Source organism: Macaca nemestrina, chromosome 6, assembly GCF_043159975.1.
Source record: "Macaca nemestrina isolate mMacNem1 chromosome 6, mMacNem.hap1, whole genome shotgun sequence".
Taxonomy (NCBI): Eukaryota; Metazoa; Chordata; class Mammalia; order Primates; family Cercopithecidae; genus Macaca; species Macaca nemestrina.
Window position 1 is genome coordinate 27,619,407 of NC_092130.1, and position 17,186 is coordinate 27,636,592.

The window sequence follows — 17,186 nt, forward strand, 5'->3', positions numbered from 1 at the left end:
CAATCTCTTGACCTCATGATCCACCCACTTTGGCCTCCCAAAGTGCTGGGATCACAGGCGTGAGCCACCGCTCCCGGCCCCGATCTACCATTCTTTGTTGAATGAACATTGATTATCAATCCAAATGGTGCTCTATTTCACTTCACCTGATTTCAGCACATTAAAGATGTCACTCCCTTGTCTTCTGATTTGCATAGTTTCTCATGAGAAGTATGTTCTGCTTCTTAATTTTGCTATTCTGTATAGAAGGTCTTTGTTTTTTTCTGTCTGCCTTCAAAATTTTCTCTTTAGCTTATAGCAATTTGAATATGATGTGTCCAGGAATGTATGCTTGTTTGTTTCAGTATTTATTCTGTTTGGTGTTCTCTGAGCTCTTCAATCGATAGTTTGATGTTGTTAAATATTTTTTAAAAGTATTATCTCCATCTCACTCTTAACTATACATTATGTTGTGCCAATAACATCATTTGATAACACAATTTTCATGTACTTTCACAGCTGCATCAGCACAGTATCGATGAGAATAGCAGTGCACTGACAGTCTTCATATTTGGGTTATAAGGCTGATTATAAAACAACCTGTGAATTTTTGATCAAACTACTGCCCTCTCCTAGCCCTCAGTGACTTCACTGATGTGAGAGATTGTATGACATGATTCTTTAGGCTCTTCTAATTCAGGAACTGGTCTAAAAATTAGGAAGAAAATTGCATAAACTAATTGATACTAAGCCATGAATGGCTGTTTCTGGACTTTATTGGTCATTTTCATTTTCAAAGAGGAAGTACCCCAAGGACCAAATGACTCACTAATTGAGGCAATTAAAGCTATGCAATCAGGGTAAGAAAAGCCTTCAAGCAACCAGAAATTATACCATCACTTATTTCACCCATAGTGCCAGTCCTGCCTGTTTTCTCTTTTCCTAACCTTTCATTTGTTCATTCTGTTTATTGTTCAACTAAAGATTCTCCCAGACATATGCTAAAATCCAGAGAATATGTAAGATCATTTTAAAATGTAAGAATTCAAAATGCCAAAATTAAAAATAAGTCTAGTGAAGAAGCAGGCAGAGGACCTTGCTGTGAGTCCATATGAAGAGGTATATTTGTGTAAACTTAACTCTCTCTATCCAACACAATATTACATGTTTCCTAGCACCTATTTTTATCCCAAGGTCCAAATCACAGTCAAAATGGTCAGCTTTGTACTTCTCCCTAATACACAGTCAATGTAGTAGAACCTGCTGCAGTGTTTTTTAGCGTAATCAGGAGCAAGCTGGAGAACTTAGAGCAGACGAAGAGGCATGAATAACCCTGTTCTCATTAAGGAAGAAGTGCTTTCATTGTGTGGCATACCTCACTCACTGGTCTTATGCAAACAGTTTGCCAGGGTAAATTTACCTGAGCCAATTGTCTCTTGATCAAACCCCAATTTTAATGGAATCACTTCTACAATAAATCAACAAGAAATGATACATATTGTTTAAGAGTTTGGGCATTAGATAAACCTGGACTTGAAATGTTTCTGTCCTTCAGTACCTGTGTGTGTCCTTGAGAAGCTTGTTTATTTAAAGGTAAGCTTAATAATAAGGGTAAGCTCCCTTTTCTGTAAAATGATGGGGGCAGGGATGATTAATGATAGTACCACCTCAAACGCTGGTGGGGAGGGTCAAGTGGGATATTACATTTAAAGAAGTTTCTACTTAACAACAATAATGCGGTATTTTAAAGCTAGTTTTGATGCTTTCTGTAGTGGCCCAATATTTTTCCTCTTTCTATAATAATTTATTTTAAAAATCATAAAAGTCCTAAATCTTGATAGGCTGTCTAAAGATAGGCTTGATACACTGTCTTAAAGATAAGAAGAACCAAATATATATCTAACATCACATATTTAATCAAAATTCCTAGACTAAGGACCTCCTCAAGAACTACAAACCATTGCTCAAAGAAATAAGAGATGACACAAACAAATGGAAAAACATTCCATGCTCATGGATAAGAAGAATCAGTATCATGAACATGACCCTACTGCCCAAAGTAGTTTATAGAATCAATGCTATTCCCATCAAACTACTATTGACATTCTTCACAGAGTTAGAAAAAACTACTTTAAATTTCATATGGAACCAAAAAGAGCCCATAGAGCCAAGATAATCCTAAGCAAAAAAAAACGAAGCTGGAGGCATCAAGCTACCTGACTTCAAACTTTACTACAAGACTACAGTAGCCAAAACAGCTACTGGTACCCAACTACTGGTACCAAAACTACTGGTATCAAAATAGACATACAGGCCAATGGAACAGAACAGAGACCTCAGAAATAACACAACACATCTACAACCATCTGATCTTCAAAAAACCTGAAAAAAAAAAAAGTGCAATGGGGAAAAGATTTCATATTTAATAAATGTTGCTGGGAAAACTGGCTAGCCATATGCATAAAACTGAAACTTGACCCCTTCCTTACACCTTATACAAAAATTAACTCAAGATAGATTAAAGATTTAAATGTAAAAACCCAAACCAAAAAAGCCCTACAAAAAAAGCCAGGTGCAGTATGACTCAGGACATAGGGATGGGCTAAGACTTCATGATGAAAATGCCAAAAGCAATTGCAACAAAAACCAAAATTGATAAATGGGATCTAATTAAAGAGCAAAAGAGACTATCATCAGAGTGAAAACCAACCCAAATAATGAGTGCAATCTACCCATCTGACAAAGGTCTAATATCCAGAATCTATGAGGAACTTAAACAAATTTACAAGACTCAAACAACCCCATCATAAAGTGAGCAAAGGATATGAACAGACACTTCTCAAAAGAAGACATTTATGTGGCCAAAAAACATACAAAAAGAAAAGCTCAACATGACTGATCATTAGAGAAATGCAAATCAAAACCACAATGAGATGCCATCTCATGGCAGTTGGAGTGAAAATTATTACAAAGTCAAGAAACAATAGATGCTAATGAGGCTGTGGAGAAATAAACACTTTTACACTGTTTGTGGGAATGTAAATTAGTTCAAACACTGTGGAAGACAGTGTGGCAATTCCTCGAGGATCTAGAACTAGAAATACCATTTGACCTAGCAATCACATTATTGGTTATAAACCCAAAGGAATATAAATCATTCTACTGTAAAGACACATGCACATGGATGTTTATTGCAGCACTATTTACAATAGCAAAGACATGAAACCAACCCAAATGCCCATTATTGATAGACTAAAGAAAATATGGTATATATACACCATGGAATACTATGCAGCCATAAAAAAGAATGAGATCATGTCCTTTGCAGGGACATGGATGAAGCTGGAAGCCATAATCCTCAGCAAACTAACACAGGAACAAAAACTAAACACTTCATGTTCTCACTCATGAGTGGGAGTTGAACAATGAGAACACATGGACACAGGGAGGGGAACAACACACATGGAGGCCAGTCATGGGGTGGGGAATGAAATGAGGGAGAGCAGTAGGACAAATAGCTAATGCATGTGGAGCTAAAAACCTAGATGATGGGTTGATAAGTAAAGCAATCCACTATGGTACATGTATACCTATGTAACAAACCTACACATTCTGCACTTGTATCCCGGAACTTAAAAACTAAAAAATTCCTAGACCATAATTCACTTTACCTACTTCCCAGACCAATGCCCATTCTTCCTTTTTACCCTGGTAGTAATCAAAAAGTTGCACTAAAAATTATGGTTTTGTGTAATGAGTATATGTAGAAGTTAAATTTGTAAGTCAGGGAAATAGCAGAGACAAATGCCAGCTCACCCACTCCCCAACAATGTGACTTTATGGAAGTTATTTTACCCCTCTGTCCCTCAGTGTCTTTACTTATAAAATAACAAATAAAAGATCAATAAAGCAAGATCTCTGGTCAAGACATTTAGAAGCTCTAGAGTGAGGGAGAGGGGAAATCTGATGGAGGATGGCCCGGCAGCTATGGCATTGGCTGCGTTTGTGACAAGCAGAAGAAACTCATTTTGAAAGCAAAGGCAATAGATCCAGACTGTAAGGGTTGCAGTGCTATTATCCCCACTATTTGCTGCCTGTGTAACCTTGGACAAGATGCCCAAACTTTCTGTACCTCAGTGTCCTCATCTTTGAAATGGGAATCATAGGAGTATCTACTCCATAGAATTGGGATGAAGATTAAATAAAGCACTTCGAAATGAGGCTGGCACTTTGCTATAAACAACAGCTTTTGTTAGTTGAATTTTATTTATTCATATGCCATTCATTTGTTTAAAAGTTTTAAGGTAGTTTTCGAAATGACATGCAATACCTCTGACTTGGACCTCTTTTCAAAATCGTGAAATTCTGTAACCCATCACCCACTAAACATTCTCATTTGCATGTCTTGCATTGTAGTTTAGATGCCCCAAATTGAACTTGCCTTATTTGTAAGACCTCATTTTCTTCTGTAGATTTCTTTACCTCAGTTAATGGTAACCCCATCCATCCAGGTATCCAAACTAGTTCATGTGAATCCTTCTAGACTTTTCTCCTTACCTTCACTCTTAATATCTAAATAGTCACTGCATTCTTCCACTTTTTCCCTCGTATGTATCACATTCACATACCCATATTTCAAAGAGTGAGTCCTGAGGGCAGGGATAATCGCTCTCTCAAGTGAACTCATCTGCTGTCATATAACAGTGAATTAGCCTGCTCTTGGCCATCCCGCCAGGGCCTAAGAGATTAAAGCCAGAGCCTCAAACAAACTGAAGGTCTTCTGACCCCTTGAACTGAGAATTTTACCCCAGTCAGCCTTTTCTTATCCAAACCAAATCATGTCCTTGGCCACAAGGGAGAGAGTTGGCAGGAGGTCCCATGAAATAGAGCATGTTTTTATCACTGCAGCAACAGATCCTCTCCACTGCTATACTCAAAGCTGGAGGGAGAGTCTACATGCTCATGGTGGCAATTTGTCTCTACAAGAACCCTGAATTCTCTGGATTTTTACCTCCTTGATACTTATTGAATCCAATCATTTCTCTCCATTCTCATGGCCTCTGATCTAATCCAAGGTAGCATTATTTCTCATCAAATTATTGCCACAACCTCCTCCTCATAGCCCAACATCCTCTCTGGAGATCCCAAAACTCTTCATGCTTTTTGTTTTAAAATAGGAATTTACCTATGCTCCATCTTCACCTAAAACCCTTCAGGGGTTTAAAATAAAATCCAATCCTTTGCAATACTGACATGACCCTACATCTGGATCTTGACCTTATCTCTGCCTCTCCATATTTCTCCTTATTCTCCAGCCACAGAGGACTTTCTGCCTCTTTCCAATCATGTTGGATCTTCTTGAATGCTGTCACTTCCTTCTGGGAAGCTTTTGCCCAAATCCCATTATTTTAAACCTTAATCTTCAAACTTCATTTTGCACCCATACCATTTCTTCACAAAGGACTTCCTTGATAACTTCCTGGCATCTTCCAATATTCCCTATTCAGTGATTCTCAGCTTCTGTGTGCAAAAGAATGACCTAAGGAGTTCTTTCTGTTTGTTTAAAAAATAGTTTCCTAAGTCCCATCCCCAGAGTGTCTAGGGGTAGATCCAGTCATTGTGTATTTTTACCAACAAATATCCTTTGGGGTTTCTGACCAGGTAGCTCTCGGACCACACTTCGAGAAGCTCTGAGTGATGTTAACTTACCTTGTGTATGGTGTCAGAATACCTTTCTTAATGTCTCCATGGAAATGCACATTGCTCTTTAAATTACTTTTTAAAAGTCTGTAGTCCCTGCTAAGTGCTTCATTACTAGGGCAGGGTTGCAGTTATAATCTTTATGCCGGTAGCATAATAGGTATTTAATATTTGTTAAACTGATCATTATTTTGTGGAACACTTAATAATTTATAAAGAACAATACAGATGCTCCTCAACTTATGATCGGGCTACATCCTGATAAACCCATCATAAGTGGAAAATATCATAAGTCAAAAATGCATTTAATATTCCAATGAATCCCTAAAGTCAAAAATTTGTAAGACAAAACATTTTAAGTTGGAGACCATCTGTACATGTAAACCAAGCAAATCAGAGCTTTGAGAATACAGTGTATCCCACTGCATCTAGGCACCATGCTTGAAATCTTGGGAAGCTCTTGACTTTTGAAAAATGGCTACTCAGCTCGCTAAAGCTCATTTATTTCATCTGCCTCTACATAGGTCCCTCCTTCTCCTCTTCATGCCCTGTTGACACTTAAGGTTTAATTGAACAGTGAGGTTCCTGCCACCTTCCAGGGCTCTGATGAGCTGTCAAAACAGAAAACTCCAGGGACAAAATGCTGCCACCAGCAAAAAGCAAGAGACTCATGGTGATCTGAGCACTTCACAGCAGTGCTGCGCTTTTAAGGGGTCAGCCTTTATGGGTGAAGGATGGTTGATGTTTAAAACAACACAAAACCAAAAAAAAACCTGAATCAGCATTCTGAAGGCTTCCTTTCCAAGGAAGCATGTAGCTAGGCAAGTACTGAGAAAGATACACTAAGTCTCAAACATGCTTCAGGTTACCAAGAGACAGCACTTCTCCCAGGTCATGCTGTCACCATGATAGGGTAGAAAGTGTAAAAAGGCTCAGAAGATCTGAGTTAAAACCCCAAATGAACTAAGGTATATGGCAGTTAGTTCCTATACCTTATGAACTAGAACCAGTGAAAAACAAAGGTTCCTGAGTTCACCTCCATAGGCTGTGATCCAGTGGAAAGTGAGCTGGCTGCTAAAAGTCCCTTTTCAAAAAATACCTCCCCAAGAAATTCAAATGCTAGTTGTTTTCAGACCACATCTTGAAAGACTACTGTTTGGACTTAGGCAAGTCAGGCACTCTTTCTGAGCCTCAGTCTTCTCAACTACAAAATGGAGATGAAGATTTCCCAGGGTTGTTTTAGGAAATCCTGAATTTTGTGACAGTCATAAAGGACTCTAAATATATAGAGATTTTGTTATTAGAATTATTGATAATAGTGTTAATAATTTCAGGAAATGTATGGATTATAGATTACTTATAAGTTATGTAACCCAAGGGAATAGTTAACAATTAGAATTTGAAGATCTACTTAATTTATGAGGGACAAGACACATCTGTCTTAATTTATGTTGTATCTCCAGTGCCTGCGATAGAGTAGATGCTCAAAAATACTATTGAATAGGAAAATAAATGCTTTCTCTTTGATAACTAGGGGATGACTTACTACCCCTTCAAATGCCTCCAGAGGTTTATTCCCCTTTCCTTCACCAGGATCAGCCCTGAATGTGGCAAAACTTTAGGAACCTGCAGGGACACCGACTTTGCTGACTTAAGACTCTTCTTTACTGTCCCAGGTCTGTGGAGTCACCTGTACTCTGGATTTCTCTTCTGGAAACACTCAGAATATAGAACCACGTATTTAGGGCTGAGGAGGATTTTCTTGAGAAGCATCTCCTTGCAACTGCTTTTGCTCTTTTTAAAAAAGAGACGGGATCCCTAGCTGAGTGTCAGAGATAACCTCCCGCAATTCTCTGAGGTTATCAGCTTCTCTTTCCCCAGCCATCCTTTTATGCTTACCTGTACTCTGGCACCTGATGAGCCCACCGGCAGAGACAAAATTTCCCAACCCCGACTTGTGTTCAATAAAAGGCCCCATGTCAGGTAGGAAACACAGAGAAAAATCAGGTGGGTGGCTTCAGTCTGCAGAGGCAGAACTGGGAACCTGCTGACTGCAGCAGGAGTGGCTCCATTGCCATGGCAATGAGCAAGCTGATCACCAGCACCATCACTCACTCCCTAGCCATGGCCTTTATGGGGACAAAGGAAACACATGTCTCTCCCAAGGGCTTTGGTATTAATACAGGGGCTGCTTTCTCTACAAGATGACTAAATTTGTGGTCTATTTTAGAGTTATGTTACTATCTTTCAGAGGCTTTTTTAAAATCCCAAGGAATCAATTAAACTCCAGCTAATTCTGTTGTAAGAAAGAATATTTCTTTCCTGTTAAAACTCTACAGTGCTACTTACATTTATTTGTAAACACTGAATATAAAATTAGAGAAATATTCTATCCTCAAGTCTTTACAGTCTAAAAATGAAATAAGACATGAGCAAAAATCACTGTGATGAAAAAAAAAGTATGCCCTGGGTAATGTTCTGCAGACTCTTTGCATTCATGGATTTAATATTCATAATTTCAACAATTAAAAAGTTACTGCAGTGGCCCATGGCAGTATAGAACTTGAGAAGATGATTGAATCTTACCCTGTAGGGTAAGACTAGTATGTGCAATGAATTGCAGCATTGGTAAATGAACTAAGCTGCCATCCCAATACCTCTGCTTCAAAGTGGCCTTATTGCTTCCTATTCACTGCCATCTACATAGTAGTTATCAGTAAGCATCTAAAGTGTTGACACATATTTTAATTTTAGAATGTTGAATTTTATGTGGAAAATGATGACATGGTTCTTGAAGGTCTCATAGTCACTTTGAAATATTAAGGTAATGGACAATGTTAAATTTGGTGAAGGTAGAAGTTCATCCTGTTAGGAAGGGAAATGTTGGAGAGATACTTTATGGAGTAAATGACATTGAAATTGGCTTTTAAGGGTATAAACATATAACAATAATGCAGAATTTCATATCCTGAGGAAGAGCATAAAAATTTGAAGACATTAAAATGGCAATGAGGTACCACTATATATCTATTAGAATGGGTAATTAAAAAAATAATAATACCAAGTGCTGACAAGGATTTGGGACAACAGGAACTCTTATTCCTTGCTGGTGGGAATGCAGAATGGTACAGTCACTTGAGGAAACAGTTGGTCATTTTCTTCCAAAGCCAAATATAGTCACAATGCTGAGGTTTTTCCAACTGACGTGAAAACTTATGTCCACACAAATGCCTGCACATGGGTGTTTAGGACAGCTTTCTTCATAACTGTCAATAAATGGAAGCAGCCAAGTCATCCTTCAATAGGTGAATGGTTAAACAAACCAGGAGATTCGTACAGTACTGCATCATGATCCAAAGTCTAAAATAAAAACTAATGAGTTCATACTTACATAAATAAATGACTGAATAAATAACTGAGGGAGAAGAAACAAATCCCCCATGCAGAAGAATTCCAAATAGTCTATGTCCATCTTCAAGGGGTGGGAGCATAACTTCCTGCGCCTTAAGTGTGGGCTGTACAAAGTGACCTCCATCCAAGGAACACAGTAGGGAAAGTGTGAAAAAGCATAACTGTATGTTACAGAAATCTAACCAAAACCTCATGTTGATAGTATGTGCTAATATGATATGATGCAAATGGCACTTCATCTCTGTGGTCCTCTTCCCAGAAAATCCCATCACCCCAGTATAACTATCAGAAAAATACCAACCATATTTCAGTATGGATCATTCTATAAAACCTGACTGGTATTCTTCAAAACTGTCAGAGTCATCACAAACAAAGTCTGGACTGGGCGCAGTGGCTCACACCTGTAATCCCAGCATTTTGGGAGGCCAAGGTGGGCAGATCACTTGAGGTCAGGAGTTCAAGACCAGCCTGGACACCATGGTGAAACCCCCATCTCTACTAAAAATACAAAAATTAGCCGGGTGTGGTAGCGGGTGCCTGTAATCCCAGCTACTTCGGAGGCTGAGGCAGGAGAATCGCTTGAACCTGGGAGGCAGAGGTTGCAGTGAGCCGAGATCATGCCATTGCACTCCAACCTGGGCAACAAGAGCAAAACTCTGTCTCGAAAACAGAAAGTCTGAGAAACTGTCACAGTGCCGAGGAGCCTAAGGAGGCATAACACCCAAATGTGGTATTCTGGATGCGATCCTAAAAATAGAACTACCATAAGATTCAGCAATCTTACTGCTAGGCAGATATCCAAGAGAAAGGGTATCAGTATAGAGAAGAGATATCTGCACTCCCATGTGTATTGCAGCACCATTCACAGTGGCCAAGACACAGAATTCACCTAAGTGTCCATCAACAGATGACTCAATAAAGAAAATGATGTATATATAATATATATATACACACACATATACACACAATGATATATATATACACACATACATATATACACACACAATGAAATACTATTCAATCATAAAAAGAATAAAATCCTGTCCTTTGCAGCAACATGGATGGAACTGGAGGACATTATATTCAGTGAAATAAGCCAGGCAAAGGCAAACATTCCATGTTCACACTTATAAGAGGAAGCTAAAGATATGTAACTCATAGAGGTGGAGAGTAGAATGGTGGTTACCAGAGGCTGGAAAGGGGAGAGGGTACAGGAGATGAACAGAAGCTGGTCAAAGGGGAACAAAAATACAGTTAGATAGAAGGATTAAGTTCTAGCATTGGATAGCGCAGTAGGGAAATTATAGTTAACAGTAATTTATCGTATATTTCAAAATAGCTAGAAGAGAAGAATTGTAATGTTTCTAACACAATAGAATGATAAATATTTGTGGTGATAGATATCTTAATTATCCTGATTTGATAATTGCAAATTGTATGCACGTACAACTATCACATGTACCCCAAAATATGTATAATTGTTTCAAAAAAATTAAATATATTTTAACAAAGAAAAAGGGCATTAGGTAAAAACTGAAGAAATCTGGATAAAGTATGGACTTTAATAATAATGTATCAATATTAGTTCATTAGTTGTAAAAAAAACAAGTACCATATTCATAGAAGATGTTAATGATAAGGAAACTGTGTAGGGTGGGATATGGGACTTCCTTGTACTATCTTCTCAACTTTTCTGTTAAAATAGTTTTTAAACTCTTTTAAAAAGAGTCGAAATGTCTGGGGAACAGTAAAGAGTTGGGCTGGAACAAGAACTATGTATAGTGGAATGGTGGGAAATCAGGTGGTGGGGGGGGTCATATCATAGAAGGCATTAGGTGACAGACAGTGGAGGTTGACTACACAAAACCACATTTACAACCCGTTTCTTTGCCCAGGTTCCTCCTAGAGCTGGAAAAATGAAAAACTTATCTCTCCTTGAGGGATGAATAAATTGCACAGTTATAATAGAAAATGTCTTAGGAAAAGCCATCTGGGAAAGTTCTTGTTTTCCTGAAAAATGGGTTAAATGTCACTATTGTTACCACTTCCACTTTCTATGCCTCAAATATTTACCTGCTGCCTGGTTGTACAGCCATGGTCTTATGGCCATAAAGCTATAAGGGAACATGCTAAGGATAGTGAGAGTAAACATAGAAAGATGTTCTGTCTTTGATACATCTTTGCACCTGCTGGGTCAAGACTGCTTCCCTCTGAGCATCTTGTTGTATGACCTAATTGAGTATCTTTATTGCTTAAACTTCTCATAAAGCATTTTGTTGGTTAAATCGGAAAGTACCCCAATGGAATAATTTCTGAAGACCAGGGTAAAGAGATAGGATTTCATTTACTAGACAGTGGGAAGCTCATCTGGACACTCCATTTATTCACTCCTTCATTTGTCTCTTATCATTGAAGCATTTAAGTTTTCCAGTTTGACCAATGAAATAAGTCTACTATGTGCCAGTCACAGTTGTAGGTTTTAGGGATATACTGGGGAACTAAGCAATGTCTCTGTTCTCATCAAACTTGCATAGTTTGGGGAGACAGATACATTAACCCATTAAATGCTTTTAAATGCTAAGAAAAAAAAATGAGGCTGGGTGAGAAAAAAGTGATGAGTGTGGTTTAGAGCAAATTCACATTTGACAAGAAGCCCAAATAAAATGAGGATGAACACCATGTGTATACTAGGGGAAAATGTTTCCACATGGGGAAACAGCAAGGGCAAAAGCCTTAATGTGCTTGAGCCATTATTGTGTTTGAAGAACAGCAAAGGGATAGTGGTGCCAGATCAGAGTGAGGTAAGATGACAGGTGGCAGAAAATCATGTCAAACAAAAAAATAGAGCCAGGTCACAGACGGACTGTAGGTCATGGGAGGGCTTTGGCTTTTACTCTGAATGAGATACAAACTCACAAGAGGCTTTCTGAAAAATAACTAAAATGATCTGACCTTTTAACAAAAATGGATAAGCGGATGTCAGTTAGGGTTATTGCCATTGCAATAATCCAGGCAAAAGTGGTAATGGTAATTTCAAGAGGAGTGACATAGTAGAAATAGTAGGTGTCAGGTAAAATCTAGAAAATTGCTTTTGTATATATTTCATCTCGTAAACTAAATTGCAAGGTCAGAATGAACAAGGAACGTATCTTAAGCTTTCTTCACATCTTTCTTTGTCCTGGCACATCATGTATGCTCATTAAATACAGATTGAATAAAGGAATACAGTGTTTAAAGGAAAGCAATTTTTTAACAGGAAAAAAATCTAGGAGGAGGAAGAAGTGGAGCTTGGCTTGGAGGATGGTCAAGATACCAGATGTAGGGATTGTCAGGACCTATTCTTCCTTTGGAGCCCATCTGGCCAAGCATTCAGAAATAGCCCCTGCACTTAAGAGCCCAGCTCAGCCACATTTGACTCTGTATTTTTCACAAAGCTGTGCCTACAAGGGGTGGGTACTAGCTGAAAGGCTAAGTGAAAACAGCTTGGGAAAATCTTAGTTGAGAAGTGTCAGCAGATACAATCCCCCAGCACTTAGTGATTCCCAATTGCTTTAAAATGTGGCTGAGAAAATGTATGATCAAGCTCCCTTAAGTGTGATTCGTGAGGATTATTTGGGGGCAATCAACATGTTATTCTGCAGGGCTTCCTTCTCAGACACAATTCCTATTTTGTTTGATGAGAGTTTTTGTTTGTTTGTTTGTTTGTTTGAAGGCCCTTGGACGTGAACTCTTATTACGTGGCTAACTGGATAATCAGCAGAACCTGCTCATCCCTTAATGCAAGCAACTGAAACCAACAGCCACAGCAGCTAAGATAAAATCATAGCTTTACTATGGAGCCCATTAACTGGGTAGAAACTACATCCTGGGGTCATAAATAGTTATTAGCCAGTTAATGATAGTGATAGTCAAATCATTGCATTTACATCTGATGAATAAGGATAAGCCTTGTTTAGTTTGCAGCTCTCCGATAATTTAGTGCTTTAATATTCTGGGCAGTAGAATTTCCAAAGTTAAAAAGTTAGATATCCTCCCACCTATCTTGAGGAGAAATAGTGAATAAAGTCAGTAAAGAATTATGTAAGTTTTCCTGGACTATTCCACTTTACCTTCATATGTGTCATCTTTATATTCTTAAGTTGCTTATATCGTATCAGAGGCAGAATTGGGACTAGAACCAAGTTGCCTGACCACTCAGCTGTGGAACTCTACATGCATAATTTAGCACTTCTAAGGTTCAGTTTCCTCACCTGTTAGCTGAGGGGATTGAGCTAGCTCAACTTCAAGCTCTCTAATGGATCTTCTATGCTATGCCACCAAGGCTTTATTCTGAATGACTGAAACATATCCAAGTGTAGCCTTCTTGTGTTCTCTCTTGTGCCATTTTGTGAATCTGATGTATTGTCCTATTTTTCTTAATGGCTCTGCATTGAGAAATTTAAAATACTTGTTTAATATAGCAATGACGCTTCTCCTCCAGTGGTAGACACAAATTAACCCACCATATATTGCTTGTGGTTGATTTAATATTCAAAAATATGTATTTTAAGCTAGCTTTCCATTTTGTTTAATGAGGGGCTTCTGCTTTCATTGGAGCTACTTGGACTAGGATATGGCATTTGCTCAGGCAAGCTCCCTAAGTACAGGCAAACCTTGCCTTATTGCACTTTGTTTCATTGGGCTTTATGGATACGGCATTTTTCACAAATTGAAGTTTTGTGACAACCTTGCTTTGAACAAGTTTACTGGTGCCAGTTTTTCCACCAGCGTGTGCTCACTTTTTGTCGCTGTGTCATATTTTGGTAATTCTCACAACATTTTAAATTATATCTGTTATGGTGACCTGTGATCAGTGATCTTTAATGTTAATCATTGTTTTGGGACACTACAAACTGTGACTATAGAAGACAATAAACTGTGTGTTCTAATCGCTCTATAGATTGGCCTTTCCCCAACCTCTCTCTCCCCCTTCTCCTCGGGCCTCCCTATTCCCTGAGACAAGAGTATTGAAGTCAGGCCAATTAATGATGCCACAATGGCCTCTAAGTGTTTAAGTGAAAGGGAAAGTCACATGTCACTCACTTTAAATCAAAAGCTAAAAATGATTAAGCTTAATGAAGAGGGCATGTCAAAAGCTGAGACAGGCCACAGCTTGGCCTCTTGTGCCCAACAGCCAAGTTGTTAATACAAAGGAAAAGTTATTGAAGAAAATTAAAAGTGCTACTCCAGTGAACACACAAATGATAACAAAGTGAACAGCCTTGTTGCTAACATGGAGAAAGTTTGAGTGGTCTGTATAGAAGATCAAACCAGCCACAACATTCCCTTAAGCTAAAGCCTAATCCGGAGAAAGGACCTAACTCTGACCAATTCTGTAAAGACTGAGAGAGGGGAAGAAGCTGCAGAAGAAGAATTGGAACCTAGCAGAGATGAGTTTGTGAGATTTTATAAAAGAAGCCATCTCTAGAACTGAAAAGCACACTGTGAAACAGCAAGTGCTCCTGTAGAAGCTGCAGCAAGTTCCTGGGAAGATCTAGCCAAAATAATAGGTGAAGGTGGTTACATGAAACAACAGATTTTACATGGTGAGGAAACATCCTTCTATTGGAAGAAGATGCCATCTAGGATAGAGGAGAAGTCAATGCCTGGCTTCAAAGGACAGGCTGAGTCTCTTAAAAGGGCAAATGCAGCTGGTTACTTGAAGTTGAGGCCGATGCTCCTTTAGCATCCAAAAAATCCTAAGATCCTTAAGAATTATACTAAATCTGCTGAGTGCAGTGGTTCAGCACTTTGGGAGGCCGAGGTGGGCAAATCGCAAAGTCAAGAGTTCAAGACCAGCCTGGCCAACTTGGTGAAACCCCATCTCTACCAAAAATACAAAAATTAGCTGGGTGTGGTGGCACATGCCTGTAATCCCAGCTACTCAGGAGCTGGGGCAGGAGGATGACTTGAACCCAGGAGGCAGAGGTTGCAGTGAGCCGAGATTGTGCCACTGCACTCAAGCCTGGGCGACAGAGCAAGACTCCTTCTCAGTTGGGGGAAAAAAGAATTATAATAAATCTACTCTGCTTGTGCTCTAGAAATAAAACAAAGCCTTCATGACAGCACATTCGTTTAGAGCATGGTTTACTGAATATTTTAAGCTCATTGTTGAGAACTGCTAAACAAAAATTCCTTTCAAAATATTACTGATCATTGACAATGCACCTAGTTACCCAAGAACTTTAATGGAAATTTACAAGGAGAGGAAGTATAGTGTAAGCATAACTTTTATATGCACTGGGAAACAAAAAAAAAACATTGTATGACATACTTTATTGCAATATTCACTCTGTTGCAGTGGTCTGGAACCAAACCCGCCATATGTCTAAGGTGTGACTGTATAAAAAATAAAATGTGATCCACAAATATCATTGAATGGTACAAGTATTTAGAAGTCTTATGGTTTAGAAATTTCTAAAAACATTAGAGAAGATTAAAATTATTTTATTAATAGTGAACTTGGAAATTCTCTTCCCTCACCAAGAGTTATTAGCCCAAATACAAACACATGTGCTCTGTACACAAGCACTATACAATTTGGATTACTGAGGGATAAAGTTTTACATGCATATCACTATTAACAGGCAGTTAGGTTTATTTGTCACTGGCTACATGTACAGACTCACTGAGTTGCAAATGGCATAAGATACATTGGGAAGAGGAGGACAATATGATCATTGCCCTCAAGTATCCTGAGGTTTAGTTGAGACTACCAGACTAAATAATTAGAAAACAGTGTAACTATATAATCAATACTTGTTTTGAGTTCTGGCAATAAATGCTATGGTGTTTTCTGAGTGGGTAAAAGAGTTAAGGAAGGTTTTCTTGGCATTGGAAGACCTTGAAGGAGGCAAGAGACTTGGACATGTAACAAGCAAAGCAAAGGAGGGACACCCAAGGGCAAGAAGGCTTTATTTTCAAGTTTATTCCTGCACCTCTGTAAAGAAATGTCTCATTAAGAAAACTTATGAAAAGTGTCAATTGTTTTCCCAGTTTACTTCCTGCTCTGCTTTCCAGAATGCAAAGAAATAGGATTAGACTGATGTCCACTTCTCATGACTTATTCAGTTCAAGCCACCACAATTGCAAGGTCCTTTCAACCACAACGTCACTCAAAATGCCAAGAGAGGAACACTGAACATTCGCCTTTTGTCTTATCCTCTTCTGAAATTGCTTCTCTCTTTTTTTTTTTCTACCTAGCCTTCTCCTGCCTCATTCTCCAAGATGTTAGGACCAATGGGCCTTCTCAAGCAACAGAAGGGTTCAGTTCTGCATCACACAAATCAAAGAGACACACAGAACACAATAACCCTTGTGTCCCTCCAACTTTGTGACATTATCACCTAGGTAGATATTTGGGGGTGGGGGTGGCATGACAGAGGAAGAAATAAGATGAAAAGAATAGCATTCTTTTTAATGTAGAAGGATTCTTGTCATTATTACTAACACTTGTTGAATTTTTAACTGAAGCATAATTATAACCATATTTCCAGCGTTACCCTCTATCATCTCCCCAGCCTTGTAACTAGGTACCTCTTTAGGGCTGCTGAAAGCATGGTATGTGAGATTCTCCCAAAGTTATGTAAGGTTTAGGGGTAGAAGGGAGAAACTACACATGTGTATCAGCCCAATTTCTCTGAAGTTAAGGACGTTTTAGTGGCATAGGTGAAGACAAATTTGCCTCATAGAGTGCTGCATCCTGGAGACAGGCAACCTTCGGCAGATTACAGTCACTCTCAGCTTCACTGTGCTTCACAGGGATGTGTCAGTACCCATCTCACAGGATGTCTGTAAAGACAGCACAGGAAAAACATTGTGCAGGGCCCTGGCATATAGTACTTCATGAAATGTTAGCTGCTGCTGTTACTGATAATTGTGCATATTTAGCATCTTGCAAGAAAATGCCAACAACATGGGACTTGGAATCACAAAATCCTGCTTTGAGTTTCAGCTTTGCCAATAACTGGACGGAATTGGGTTAAGCAACTATTTATATGAACTCAATTTTTTAAAATAAAACCTAAAAAATGAAGAATACCTCCTTTTAGCTTTAC

General features: G+C 38.6%; 1 long non-coding RNA gene across 1 annotated transcript in view; it reads right to left on the reverse strand.

The window, feature by feature from the left end:
* The window catches only part of LOC139363731 (uncharacterized), a 128,267-nt gene that overhangs the window by 46,659 nt on the left and 64,422 nt on the right, over positions 1 to 17,186 (reverse strand). The window lies entirely within an intron of this gene.